The sequence below is a fragment of the Amphibalanus amphitrite genome, unplaced genomic scaffold (genome assembly GCF_019059575.1).
Source record: "Amphibalanus amphitrite isolate SeventyFive unplaced genomic scaffold, NRLGWU_Aamphi_draft 001189F_arrow, whole genome shotgun sequence".
Classification (NCBI taxonomy): Eukaryota; Metazoa; Arthropoda; class Thecostraca; order Balanomorpha; family Balanidae; genus Amphibalanus; species Amphibalanus amphitrite.
In genome coordinates, this window is record NW_024882683.1 from 147,580 (window position 1) to 162,867 (window position 15,288).

Below are 15,288 nucleotides of genomic sequence, written 5' to 3' on the forward strand. Positions count from 1 at the left end.
GCGGCCCGCCGGCACCCGCTGGTCCTCCACCACGCGGTCCGCGCGGTCCGGGCCAGCCGTTCACTCCGCTGGCCGGAGGTGCCCAGCCGGGACCGCGCGGTCCGTACCAACCCGGCCCCGGCCGAGGGAACCGCTGCAGAGAGGAGGGAGGTCGGTGTGAGAATGCTGCAAACCTTGCGAGTTAGCGACACTCCATATATAATGCGTCCATCCAACACTTGTGTCAAAACATGGAAAAACAGTGATGAGATACAAAAAAACATCAAAATTGAGCAATGCTAGAAAAAAATAATACCTATTGAAATAGTCAATAAACACTCCTAATACACCCATAGCAGGAAAATTTATTCCTGCATATCATCACACCCAAAGCTTCTGTCAATATTTCATGTGGTCTGCTATAAATAGGTACTGATGTTTTCACCCCAGTTGTTTGCATCTTACCTGCCATCCTTGCCAAGAGCCCCCGAATCCACCGCTGAAACCTTGCCATTGTGAGATCCTGTGAAACATCAGACAATAAACTGTGAAAAAAGTTCACAGCATGGATAGCAGTGGGCTCCAGAACTAGCCAGGAAATATCATCATTGATAATACTTATTACTCACATCTTGCATATGTATTTGGAATCATTAAGAGCATCTAAGTTACATGATCTTGTCAAATGAATATTGAATGCCCCATTAAAAGTTCAGTTAGAGAGAAAACTGCCTATTCAATCATGAAAGCAAACTGACTGCTATGAAGGATTAAAGTGTTGTCAGACAAATATACAAGCAAAGCTGAAAAACAAAAATGAATTCACTCAGTTCCCCATTCCATTACTTACTGTGTGGGCCCATACTGGTCAGAATAGCCATAGCCCCATTCATTGCCTCCCTCTACGTGATTCTCATAATTCTCTTCCATCACTGGATGAATTGCAATGTCTTGTTCACAGAAATTGCAAGCCAATGCAGCTTATCCTGCAAAGCATATGGTTTGTTAGTACTGGCAAAACCTGAGATCGTAATAAGCCACCTTATACCATCACCCATCACCCTGTACCATCAAAAAAGCCTACTGGCCTAAATTGTTTGATGCAGATCAACGCTTCATTCGGGCAGCTCCTTCCTTTCACTCTTCTACATTGGGGAATTTTCCTTGGACTATTCTCAGCACTCATAGCTATTAGCTTTCCTCGGGGTTTTATAGGATTTCATGTGATTCCTCCCACCTAGCACTGCATGAATGTCCTCTTTGAGGAATTGTGAATTCCTCAGCGTGGAAATTCCAGTTTCCACACCAAACACCGCCAGTCCAAACACAGCCCAAAATTGTCAATAACCTCAAATATCCATCAGCAGCTTCAATCTAGGAAGGCATCTCATTTTTTACCCAGATGTCAATAGATGGACATAGCGGCAACACATAAAAACAATGCAACAGAATGTCATGGAATCATTATATAAAAACAGTTCAGTAGGCGGAACTATGGTCAAGCGTGCCCATTTTTGGGAATGCATTTTCGTTCCCATGTTTGGGAACGATAAACCCAAATATGGGAACGCCATGTAGGCATTATTTAAAACAAGAAGAAGAACCGTGAAATGACGTCCAAAAAATATAAAACGATCGTGAACCGCCTGATATTTGTCTCAAGCTTGTTGGGAAAGAGTTTGATATTGTAAGGCCCATCATAGCTTCAAATCGTTCCTCTATTTCTAAAGCAGTCCACCGCCGGGGCCGCGTGCCCAAATTTGGGAACGCTCTCGTACACTGGCGCTGCAAGCGTTCCTTATTATAGGAACGGCGTACCCAAAATTGGGAACGATTTCACCGACGCCTTTCACGGGCTCTTTTCATTAAAGGAAAAGGGCCACCTTCGTGAAATATGAAGATATCGTTGTTTTTCATTTTGACATTATTATTTTTCATTTTCTTTTTAAAACTGGTGCCAGAAGTGCACAATTCGCGAAAAAGTATTTAAAACTATTTAACATATTGGTACTATGTTGATACTCTCTACGGCACCTACTGTATGATGGCATAGCGATGACGTCACACTCAAGCCAATCAGCGTTCAGAAGACAGACTCGTCGGATTGTGTCAGATAAGCTGATTGGTTAAAGCTGAGCTGGTTGGAGCTGATTGGTAAAAAACCAAAGCCTCGCCGCGGGTGGCTGTATTGTCGGATAAGAACGCATTCCTGGGATAAGGACGCATTCCTGGCGTATTTTCTTTTAAAATTGCCGATAACTACGAATGGAGGCCGAAATCGGCCGTAAGGAGGTATTCAGACAGGTTTTCGGACACGGGCTACAAGATGGCTATCTCAGTTTTAATCCCCATGTTAAAGGTGGCCCTTTTCCAAGCATCACGTCCAACGCCGCAGGTTATTGTTAACGCAACAATCATAAGATGACCTTTCCGGCAAGACCACCGCATGTTTCGCCGGGTCTTCTGCGCTCTTATTCCCGTCGATCCCGCAGCGGGCACGCCCCCCTCTGCAGGATTACGTTATTCACAACGCTCAGCGATGTTCAACAAGGTCTTCCATGCCTATATACACCGTCCGCGCCGAGGGTGGAGGCATGTAAAACACCTGTCTGTTTAACACTGATAGTTGACGAGCACAAGTAAGTATCCAAAAATGGGAACGCTGAAATGTTTCACTCTCAAAACACCTAGTCCCAATATAAATCTACTTTTTTCCTTTCTTAATGAGTGTAAGTGGCAAAAAACCTGGTAGGATGGGCACGAGAAATGATCAAAATCAGCATAAAAATTATGAATAAGCCACACAGGCCGACCTGCATAAAAGAAATTCCCCCAAAACGATCGTGCTTAAAAATACCGAAGGCAAAAACCACGCTCATGACGCAACGCTAAACAGCTAACATCCAAATAAAATATGTCTTTCAGGGTTGATAAAATACAGCTGGATAATTTTCAACCGCTTAAACTGAGTTTACAACAATAGCTCGGTAAATTCACTCACATTCCACACGATCGTCCGCCCCGACACCAAAAGTCAACAATATTACCTCGGGACCGTCCGCGTCTTCGCTTGCATTTGTCAGCATCTGGTGTCGATAGTATGAAAGTTCATAACCAGGCGAAAATTATTATACTTTACCTCAAACTAAAAAATGCTTCATTTTCCTTAAAATTGCATGTTAAATGTCGTATAACAGTCGGGGGAGGTTTGGTCAATCGTTGTCATTTTTAGCACGTGCTATTTTTGTCACACGTGCTAAAAATGACAACGATTCTGCTATTTTTGACAACGATGAGGCCGATTTCACTCCTCAGCGAGGAAATCAAGATTTTGGAAAGATAAACACTGATTTTGGAAAAGAAGTGCTGCCACCTGGTGCAAGACGAAGAAGCCAGCTATAATATGCCCGTTATTTGTATGGTAGTTTGTTTTGTGGCCTGAAGTTGGAACTTAAAATTGAAGCATCCGAAAATGATCGATATTGATCGAAAACATGATGTTGATGAAAAAAATAATATTTTAAGTTGAGAGAGGAGGCCATTTTATCCAGATGCAGTAGTTTACTTCTTGAAATTATTTTTGCTAATGACGGCTGCTAATTATCCCTCATTACATGGCAGTCGTCGTAAGCAAAAATAATTTCAAGAAGTAAACCACCGCATCTGGATAAAATGGCCTCCTCTCTCAACTTAATATATTATTTTTTTCATCAACATCATGATTTCGATCAATATCGATCATTTTCGGATGCTTCAATTTAAAGTTCCAACTTAAGGCCACAAAAAAGGCAGGGGCGTCGACGCGTAAGGAAAACTGGTCCGACTTTTTCTCGGGGGGCCCCCACCGGTGGGGGCCCCCAGGTGTCGAACGGCTTCCCAACGTACATTTACATACATACATGAGTATACAAATGTATAGTGCAGGGGTGCCAATTTATGGAAACTGTTGCGGGGGGGGGCGAAGGCCGGGGGTCAAGGTACCCCCTATCAAAAACCAAAGTCAGCGAATTGGGCCCACTATTTTTTCGAGAGAGGCCCAAATTCACATAAAAAAGCTAAATGTAAATAAAATTAATAACTTTCTGTTGGCGAGGCCCATGGCGAGGCCCATGGGGCCCAGGCCCATGGCCAAAAAGAATAAAAGAAATAAATGTTTCAGCATTTTGACATTGGAAACATCATTCAAATTGTGGTTATCTGCTTCTATTAAAGCTCGGGGCGATTGCTTTTTATCGTTTTATAACAACACCCTGCGTTGTGCGCTTTACAAAATTGCTAAAATGCGATAAAACTGAGCACATCTACTCCCCATGTCTCGCGATTCACCACCGTGGGTGACACAATAAACGACTCCTCCTGAGCTCGGCTGGCAAGCGGTTCCAGGCGGTGGTAGCCCGGCACATAAATGCACGGCGAGCGAGTTCTGTGCGCACGCGTGGCATTTGCAGCAGCATACTCCATACTCTCCGATCCCCGATTTCGGCCAAGTTTCATGCTAAATTCTCTGATTTTGCTCCAAATACATAACATGCGCACATGACGTCGGCCTTGCATATGAGCACAACGGGACACGAGTACAACCACTACCATAATACATAAATATTCAGATTTCAGAGTAGTACAGTTACTCAATGGTGAGCACAATGCAATTTGCATATGCATGTAGTGCAGTACCTATTTACCTGACACTGCACAGTGGGGATTTTCCCGATCTAGCGCCTCTTAATTCAAAAAATCTTTTTTGGATTTTTGTTTATTTTTTGTGTCAGTGGGGCTAAGAAATGTCTGAATTTTTCATATATGGCATTGTTTTATCTGTATGTCCACAGTAAGACTAGGAAAAATGCGCCCAAAGTTAACACTCGTGCGTGATTATTCAATGGGCCATGGGGTCAGTAAGGCCCGAAAGTATAGCTCAATTTCATTGTCCTGTCCTGTTAGTTTTAATCTTGCGAGGTCTTAAGTTGCATATCTTCTGAAAGGCACCTTTATTGGGAATGGAATGGCAAACAGAAAGTATGCCACAACCTTACTAAGGTCACAAAAATGCCATTTACAAAAACCCTTACAGACACCATGTGGAAGGAATGGTATTCTAAATAAATGTAGGAAATCAACAATGTTTTCCACACTTTTCCACTCCGAAATATATCCTATCAAATTCGGCACTTTCTCCTGCACAAGTCAACGCCTAGTTTGGCTGCCGGAACTTGCCTGAACACGGAATATTCACATTAGAGTATCTTAACACCTCACTCTAGGAGCGCTAGGGCAAACAGCACGATATAGGTATGTTCCGGACATAGGCGAATAATTTTACTTCGTGATTCACGTATTTTCTGAGACACATTCATTAGGAATATGATGACAAGTGTAAATAATACATACCGTAACCTTATTAACCCTTGCACTTGTGGGGAGGGGGAGGGGTCGGATAAAACCCCATGGTTTTCCGCAAATTACTCGCGCAAAAAGCGGCCGATCGCGACGAAACTTTCGTTGCCCTCGAGATCATCAATTTTACATCTAACCTAAAACTTTCATGACTCTGACCCAACTGACCTTTGACCTGTGGCATATTTCTCGAGACCATGTTTGGCCGGAATCGTGATTCGGCGTATGCCAGTTCACATTATCCGCGGTTACCAGTCTTTTTGTGGTTTTAAACGCTCAAATATGTGAAATGATGTTGGTGCCATGCATTATGGTGGGTGACAAGGTCACGTGAAGGTCAAGTCAAGGTCATTGACCTTTTTTATAAATTTAGTCCGAATGGTTGAATGGGTGGATTTGAGGAGTCAGAGCCCGCACTAAGCATAGCTTGTTGTGCTGACCCTGACCCCACCACCCGATCGCGCAATTCCAGTTGTATGGCAGAATTTTGTCCGAACGTTTAACGTGCCCTCACGACTGGACACGATCCCCTCCGCTCACTCACGCTACCTGGCTTCTGTGCGGCCCCTGCCACAGACACGCACGCCATTACACGTAGGAGCTAAATGTGGCCGCCCGCACCGGGGCTTGAACCGGGCTCTCACCACCGGCTTAGCGTCGAATTCCGGCGCTTTTATCCACTCGGCCACGGAGAGGACCTTTGGTGACCTTGGTTCACTTTTTCGGGTTTTACTTGTTTCTATGGTACTTTTTGGTGCTGATTTCGAATTTAGCAACCATTTAAATATTTACGAAGTAGTTCTGGTGCCTTCGTACCATGTTACGAAGCTATCAGTAGTAGGTGACACCTACTATGAATGGCCTGCAGGACGCCTAATGGTTGATCTAACCTGACCTGACCCGACCTGGCCTAAATGCATAAAGACATCGTCTGTGATCAAAATTAGCATGAAATTCGTGATCAGCACCCCAAAATACCCCGTAACACCCTAACTATGCGAAGTTTCAAGAGGTCTCGATTTCCCAACTGTAGTTGGGTCATTAAACTGACTTGGAAAGTCAACTAATGGCCTTGAACTTTGAAATTGGATATATTCGGCCTCATTTCGTCATAGGCAGCACGCTTGATTTTTCCGCGAAGCTCTAGCTTGATCAGGGGCCAAACGGCTGAGCCGGGGAACCCCCTATACTATGTTGACTATGCACATTTACAGGTAAAATTCTCACCAGAACACACCAGCCAACATCTGTGCACAATCTGGCTACAATATTACCTATGGTTTGCCCTCTACGAATAAAGACGTGCTAGATCGGAAAAATCCCCACTGTGCACTGGGCCGAAAATATGAGGAGAGTTTCTTCGAATGTCTTTGAATTCTCGTAGCATCTTCCGCTTTCGTTTCTGACACCCAGATGCAGGGCTGCGGAGTCGGAGTCGGAGTCGGAGTCGGTCGGAGTCGACAGTTTTGACCGGAGTCGGAGTCGGAGTCGGAGTCGATTTTAGAAACCCGAGCCGGAGTCGGAGTCGGAGTCACCGAAAATCTGTCGACTCCGCAGCCCTGCTAGGTCTGCGGAGTCGAGGTCGGGAGTTGGAGTCGGTCGGAGTCGACAATTCTGCCCGGAGTCGGAGTCGGAGTCGGAGCTGGTTTTTGAAAGCCGGAGTCGGAGTCGGAGTCGGAGTCGCCGAAAATCTATCGACTCCACAGCCCTGCCCAGATGTGTAAGCTCTTTTGCTCGAACGACCACTCATGGTTTCGAAATTATACAATTCAAGGAAATCAACAGAAATTATAGGTTAAAAGGCACTCGCAGCACTCTGAACCCGCGCCAAGTCGGCCGAGTTGACTCACGTGGGCAACAGGGATCAACTCAGTTCTGCTTCCCTCTTTCCATAGCAAGAATAATATTTATGTGTAAACATATAATTTGGTTTTCTCAGTCATATATACTTACGTTATATTTGGCTTAATAAATATTTATTAAATGATATAACTAGGTTATATTATTCGAAGATGATTTTAATCATTGTCATTCAATACATGATCCTTTTGTTAATTTTTAAACCAATGTTGAAAATTACTCTTGTTTTTAAAGTCGACATTTTTTTTAAATACATTGTTTTAGAGTAGTGACACTATATGTTATCCTTTTCGGCACAGGGAATTATCTTGATACCGTCGACCAGGGGTGTAGGAACGTCACGAAAAGTGGGGAGGGGGCAGCCGCCGGCCAGGGAAGCTTTGATGTCACTTTGTGAGAAACCCAATACGTGGGCCGCAGCAGGGTCCTCGTGTGCCGCAGAAGGGCCCATAGGCCGCAGCAACCCCCCCCCCCTACAGCAGGGCCCCGGTGAGCCGTAGCAGGGGGCCCCTTGAGTTGCAGTTTTGTCTCGCGGGCCACAACAGGGTCCTTGCGGGTCGCAGTAGGGCCTCACGCGGTCTGCAGCAGGTTCCCCGCCAGTCACAGTAGGGCCCCGCGGTCTGCAAGACTAGGGGCCCCACGGGCCGCAGAAGGGCCCTGGCGAACCATGGGCCCAAACGTGGCGAGGCAGGGCCTCACGTGCCGAAGCAGGGCACCCTCAAGCTACAGAAGGGCCCCAAGGTCTGTAGAAGGGCCCCCGCGATCCGCAGCAGGGGCCCCCGTGGCCGCAGCTGGGCCCCCGAGAGCCCCAACAGGGGGCCCCCGTGGCCGCAGCAGGGGCTCCCGCGGCCGCAGCAGGGCCCCCGCGGGCTGCAGGGGCCCCGCGAGCCCCAGCAGGGCCCCCCGAGCCGCAGTAGGGCCCGCATTCTACAGCATGGGCCCCCCGAGCCGTAGCAGGGCCCCCCGAGAGCCGCAGCAGGGCCCTCTCAAGCTACAGAAGGGCCCCGCGAGCCGCAACAGGGCCCCGCGAGCCGCAGCGGGGCCCCCCGTGGCCGCAACAGGGGCCCCCGTGGCCGCAGCAGGGCCCCGAGAGCCCCAACAGGGGCCCCCGCAGCCGCAGCAGGGGCTCCCGCGGCCGCAGCAGGGCCCCGCGGTGTCTAGCAGGGCCCCAGAGGCGCAGCATGGGCCCCGCATTCTGTAGCAGGGGCCCCCCGAGCCGCAGCAGGGCCCCCGCGAGCCGCAGCGGGCCCCTCGTGGCCGCAGCAGGGGCCCCCGTGGCCGCAGCAGGGCCCCCGAGAGCCCAACAGGGGCCCCCGCGGCCGCAGCAGGGCCCCGCGGGCTGCAGCAGGGCCCCCGCGGGCCGCAGCAGGCCCCCGCGGTGTTTAGCAGGGCCCCAGAGGCGCAGCAGGGCCCCCGAATTCTATAGCAGGGGCCCCCGTGGCCGCAGCAGGGACCCCCGTGGCCGCACCAGGGGCCCCGTAGTCGCAGCAGGGCACCCGCGGGTCGCAGCAGGGCCCCCGCGAGCCGCAGAAGGGGCCCCCGCGGGCCGCAGCAGGCCCCCCGCGGTGTCTAGCAGGGCCCCAGAGGCGCAGCAGGGCCCCCGCATTCTGTAGCAGGGGGGGGGGCTCGAGCCGCAGCAGGGCCCCGCGAGGCGCAGCGGGGCCCCCGTGGCCGCAGCAGGGGGCCCCCGTGGCCGCAGCAGGGGGCCCCCGTGGCCGCAGCAGGGCCCCGAGAGCCCCAACGGGGGCCCCCGCGAGCCGCAGCAGGGGCCCCCGTGGCCGCAGCTGGGCCCCCGAGAGCCCCAACAGGGGCCCCCGCGGCCACAGCAGGGGCTCCCGCGGTCGCAGCAGCAGGGCCCCCGCGAGCCACAGCAGGGCACCGCCTAGTCGAAAAAGTGGTCCGACTAGTCGGAAAAGTCGGACTGGTGTCGACGTCCCTGAAAAAAGGGTATACTTCAACGTTGGACTACCATACAAACAACGGCCATATTAAAGCTGGTTTCTTCTTCTTGCACCAGGTGGCAGCACTTCTTTTCCAAAATCAGTGCTTGTATTTCCAAAATCGTGATTTCCTCGCTGAGGAGTGAAATCGGCTTCATCGTTGCTAAAAATAGCTGATAGCGTTGTCATTTTTAGCACATGGTTGCCAAAAATGGCATGTGCTGAAAATGACAACGATTGACCAAACCTCCCCCGACTGATAACCCATATTTCCACCATTCTGTCATTTTCAAAAAATCATTAAAAATATCATTCCACGGTCAATTTCCTTGTTCCACGGTCAGATTAAAGATAACTTTATGAAGATTTAGTAGATACTTAAATCAGCGTGCACTTTTTTGAGACGTGATGCACTTTTGAGTTTTAGTGGGCGAACGGCCGAAAAAATTGCCTTCCGTTCCCATAAACGGGAACGCCCGTTCCCATATTTGGGAACTCCGTTCCCAAAAATGAGTTCGGCTCGCGCTTTCACGGGGATCGGACGTGTCCAGTCGAGCTCTCACTCTCACAGGACCCAATCAGTGCACACATAAGTTAGGTACCCACGGCACAATTTCACCTGTCGGCTTATCTTCATGAGCGAAGATGCTAGTCCAGAGGTCACCTCAACCTCCAAGGTCGAAACCACAGCGGACCGCAACTGAAAATGCACTCAATTCGACGATCGCAAATGGATCTCCAGCGACGCCATCGACGCCGTCGGATGCAAATGTGGAGGTCGGCGGCGCCGGCGGCCAAGGCGGCGGCAAACGTGGAGGCGGCAACGAGGTGAATGATTTTGTTGCCGAAGGAGCTGAAGGAGGTAAGGCAGGGAACTGTGCTTTTTCTGAACCGTGTGGAATATTTGAGCTAGGTTCCAAGGAAAACCAGATAGATAAAATAAAAGAAGTGGCTGGTGCTGTCGCACGAGCCCCCCAACTGAGCTCACTTGCAACAGATTCCACAGAGGATGAGGCTCCCAAAATTAGGAGGCTCAGTAGTGATGCCTATAAACTGTGGGGCTCAAGGTCTTCAAACACGAGCCCTGATCCGTATGTACCAAACTTGGACAGAAACTCGTGCAAGGGTGGTCCGAGCAACCCAATCTGTGACACTGATGTGAAAGACGGGGAAATGGGTGTACAGTGCTGCACGTGTGATCGCTGGTTCCATTCTAAGTGTCAAGGCATTTCAAAGCAGTGCTACAATGCCCTTGTGAAGCACAAGGTGTTATCTTGGCATTGTTCTGCCTGTAAACAAGGCCTCAAAACTAAGGGCAAGAGTGATGAGGACAACAGACTTTCTAAACTGGAGTCAAAGCTTGATGCATTGATTGATTTCATGCAAACAGCATTTGCAAAGATTGATGCCAACAGTCACCACGAGCACTGTGAGACACAGAGTGGTGTCAAGCAGCTGAAAGATCATGTAGATGAACGAATGGAAAAGGTGGAGAAGGTCATGCGTGCTCATGCCAAACTCATCGGAGATCAGGAGACAATGTTACAGCACTCCTTCAAGAAAATCCAGGATGATAGGGCGTCCTACGCAGAGGCCGTCAAGGGCAGCGCTGAGGTGATGCAAAAAGCAGCCAAAAAGTTTGAAGCGATTCCATCGCAAGGGAAGGAGAATACCAGCTTCTGCACTGAGAAGGCAATAGCAGGTGTCTTTGATGACTTCTTAGAAAAAGAGAAGCGCAAGCTGAATGTGGTAGTGCATAACCTCCCGGAGCCAACAAGTGAGTTGTATGCTGAACGAGTGGAAGCAGACAAAGAAAAGTTTAGGGAGGTAATCCGTGATGCTATGCATCTCAATGTGAGAGTAACAAAGGCATACAGGGTCGGCAAGCCGGGTCAGGAGAAGCCACGGCTGTTGATAGTGGGACTTGAAAACACTGAGGTTAAAAGTGACGTGCTAAAACTGGCGCCTCAACTACGGTCGACAGATCTCTGGAAAAATGTATACCTTTCACCTGACCTTACCTGGAAAGAGAGGGAAGAGGGTAGACGCCTCCGAGAGGAGCTACGAAGGAGGACAGATGCAGGTGAAGTGAACCTCACCATCAGGAAGGGTCGGCTTGTGACAAGAAAACTGGACCTGACTCGGACAGTGGAAGCCGAACTCGTTCGGAGTGGGCCACAAGGTGCGGTAGCACCCCAGCAACATGCTGCATCTCAGAGGCGGACCTTGGCAACCCCAGCGACGGCCCAGACGGGCCAGACCCCGGATCAGGAAAGGTGCTGACAATCCAGGCCGGCAGGACCAAGATATGAAGAAGGTCTCAAGGTACTGTATGCAAATGCAGACCAGTTTGTGAAGAAACGTGATGACCTTTGCATGTTTATTTCGGGAAACGAACCAGACTTCATCTTACTTAATGAAGTCATACCTAAAGCCCAACTCCACCCAATATCCCCAGCCCTTTTGTCTGTACCTGGCTACGTCATGTATCTGAACTTTGACCCCTCGGAAACCAAGCTGGGCTCAAGTGGTATTAGAGGGGTCTGCATTTATGCCAAATCATCACTCCGGGTATCTGAAGTTGTTTTTAAGGATTCAACATTCAGAGAGCAGCTTTGGATAGAAATGCCGCTGGCTAGCTCTGATGTCCTTCTACTTGGCTGTATTTATCGAAGCCCCTCTGGTTCTGCCGAAGAAGATCTAAACAAGATTGGATCTCTATTCAAGCAGGCTACCAGCTCTAGATATACACATGTAATTATTGCAGGCGATTTTAATCTGCCGCAGATCAACTGGCAAGTGGGTCTTTCCTCAGCCCCTCCCTCGCACTGTTCACATGGGTTTGCTGACCTGTTGAACGATGCATTTCTCTACCAGCATGTTGACAAGCCTACCAGATTTAGGCTCGGTGAAACACCCCACACGCTTGATTTAATCTTGTCATCTGAAGAGGCCATGGTTAAGAACTTGGAATATCTGCCTGGCTTGGGGACAAGCGACCACATCATGCTCCAGTTCCAAGTGGCATGCTACTGTCCTCCCACTGAGTCTTTGGAGCGCCACCTCAGTTTCAACAAGGGTAACTTCACACTGCTCAACCAATTAATGTCTGAAGTAGAGTGGCCATCAAGTACGTCTCTAGATTCGCACGCCATGTACGATTTTATCAAGGCCAAACTCTTGGAACACTCTACCACTTGCATACCCTTTACCAAGTCAAAACGGAAAAACAAGAATATCTACATTAATGACGAAGCCATTCGGTTAAAGAAGCAAAAACGGACACTGTGGCTGCAGTACATGCAAACCAGAGACACGATCGACTATGCCCGATTCTGTCGTGCGCGCAACAAGCTCCGAACACTCACTCGGAACCTGCGGGCGAATTTCGAGAGACATCTGGCGACGAATCTACGAACGAACGCTAAAGGGTTCTGGCGGTATGCAGGCACTCGACTACGGACCAAGACTAGAGTGGAGGACTTGAAAGCAGAGGACGGAACGATGATTCGTGGGGATCGTGATAAGGCTAACCTGCTCAATCACTTCTTCCACAGCGTGTTCACGACCGAGGACCCCGTTCTGCCGGCACCACCACCTGTTTACCCTGGACCCCCACTGACCAACATTAATATCAGCACTGGTGCGGTCAGGGAGAAACTGCTGAACCTAAAGATAGACAGCTCTCAGGGACCGGACGGACTGCATCCTCGCATCCTGCGGGAAACGGCACTGGTTATGGCAGAACCATGGGCGCGCCTCTTCCGTTCTTCATTGAACAACTCCACCTTACCAAGCGACTGGCGCAGGGATGAGATCGTCCCCATTTTTAAGAAGGGAGTGAAGGACAGCCCTGCAAATTACCGACCAGTGACATTGACGGCCGTGCCATGCAAGGTCCTTGAATCATTGGTTCGTGACCAGATGATGACGTTCCTCATCGATACTGATCAGCTGAGCAACCTGCAACATGGCTTCAGACAGAAGAGGTCGTGTTCTACGCAGCTTCTTGAAACTGTTGAAGATTGGACCCGTGCTCTGGAGGAAGGAGACCCGGTCGATGCCCTGTACTTGGACTTTAGTAAGGCGTTCAATTCGGTACCCCACCAGCGCCTACTGTTGAAGCTCCAATCTTGTGGTATTGGGGGTCGCCTACTCGAGTGGATCAGGGCATTCCTTACTGACCGACAGCAGCGCGTGACAATTAATGGTACAAAGTCGGACTGGGTTTCATTACCAGCGGCGTACCACAGGGGACGGTTCTAGGTCCCTTGTTGTTCCTGGTCTTTGTTAATGACTTGCCGGCCTGTGTCTCATCAGGGCTTAAGCTATTCGCAGACGACACAAAACTCTATAGAAGTGTCGGTCAGGCTGCGGATACTGTAACCTTGCAGAGAGACCTCGACGCTCTGCTGAGATGGTCCGAAAACTGGCAGCTTCCCTTCAACCAGTCGAAGTGCAAGTCCCTGCACCTGGGTCTTCGAAACGCCAATCATATATACCACATGGGAGACACCCAGTTAGAACAGACTTTGGTGGAAAAGGACCTGGGAGTCAAGATAGACAGCCAGCTCAAGTTTCGGGAACAGGCCGCCGCTGTCATAGCCAGAGCGTCGCACATCCTGACTGTCATCCGACGATCTTTCGGAGTCATTGACGAGATTACACTTCCAATGCTCTACCGGACTATGGTTCGCCCCCACCTTGAGTACGCCAACGTGGTGTGGGGACCTTTCAACCGAGAAGATCAGAAGCGCATTGAGCGTGTACAGCGGAGAGCCACGAGACTGGTTGCCAGCATCCGCCACTTGCCATACGAGGAGAGACTTCGGAGCCTGGACTTGCCATCGCTCTACTATCGGCGCCGACGGGGCGACATGATCTCGGTCTACCAGGTGCTTCGACGGGGAGTGGATGTTGACCCATCCCAATTCTTTACCGCGGCAACAACGACCAGAACTCGGGGACACGAGTGGAAACTGTCCAAACCAAGAGCTGTCTCCAGGGTGCGGCGGAACGCCTTCAGCATACGAGTCCTAAACGACTGGAACTCTCTGCCCCCTGCTGTGGTCGATGCGCCCTCTGTCAACAGTTTCAAGGCCAGGCTTGACAAACACTGGGCTCACGCCAAGTACACCTTACACTTCAACGACTGATGCAGTGACACACTGACACATAGCTCGTCACGTCCGGATCCAAGAGGCCGTAAGGCCTTCCTAAATTCCGCATACTATAAGTATAAGTAAGTAAGTATAAAAATGGGAACGTTCCTATATTTGGGTACTCATGACCATAGTTCCGCCTACTGAGTTAATTATGAGCACAAAATGACCTTAGTAGCCCAAAAGCCCCAATTAACAAACAAAAACAGTTTAAAAGCAAGCTCAGTTTGCCTAATCCCTTAAGCTTGTATAACAGAATAACATTCATCTTGATCTGAAGAAAATAGCAAAGACATTGCCGAAAAATCAGGACGATCCTTTGTTCATCCATTGGTCCGCCAAGGACCCTACCCTGACCCATTGCCAGCCATTGCCGTAGCCAGAAAAGGAATAATGCATTAGGGTTGTGAAAGAGCTCACCGATATACAGACTCAGTCAGCGACAAGAAAATGCTTGTGCTTGAATTAGACGAGACCACACATTCCAAAACATCAAAAATCTCAAAAAAAAAATATATCCCAAAACCGTCTGCCATTCAACAATTCGTCATCGCCTTGCACAACACAAGTCAAAAGAGGTAAGTGCGCGTGCAAAAATGTTATTATTTGTAAAAGAGAAAAGAATTTGATGACATCATGAATGCTGTAGCTTCTTTCAAATAGATTTTATTTTGACTTATAATTTGTCAATTTTTCTACAAATTTGTGCCTTCCATTATTGTAGTCGTATCTTCAAATTGATATGGTATGCATGCCATGAGGCATGATCTCATTCAAAAGTTGCGTTCAAAGTATTTATCCATAAGATTTTATGACGTCAATAAATGGAATTGAAATAAATTTTAACAATAGAAAAGCTGAAAATAATTACGACATATATAGCGCAGTACTTTTTATTTGAAGTAAGTATAGACTACTAAATTGTAGCTCTTAGTCTACACGTATGTAATTGT

General features: G+C 49.0%; 1 long non-coding RNA gene across 1 annotated transcript; it reads right to left on the bottom strand.

Moving 5' to 3' along the window:
- Window positions 1–21: 21 nt before the first annotated feature.
- LOC122370953 lies at window positions 22–14,884 on the bottom strand. The gene is made up of 4 exons (XR_006254643.1): window positions 14,756–14,884; window positions 830–965; window positions 445–502; window positions 22–133 (listed from the first exon to the last, which is right to left on the bottom strand). It is a non-coding gene; the product is annotated as an uncharacterized LOC122370953 (long non-coding RNA).
- Between the last annotated feature and the right edge of the window lie 404 nt (window positions 14,885–15,288).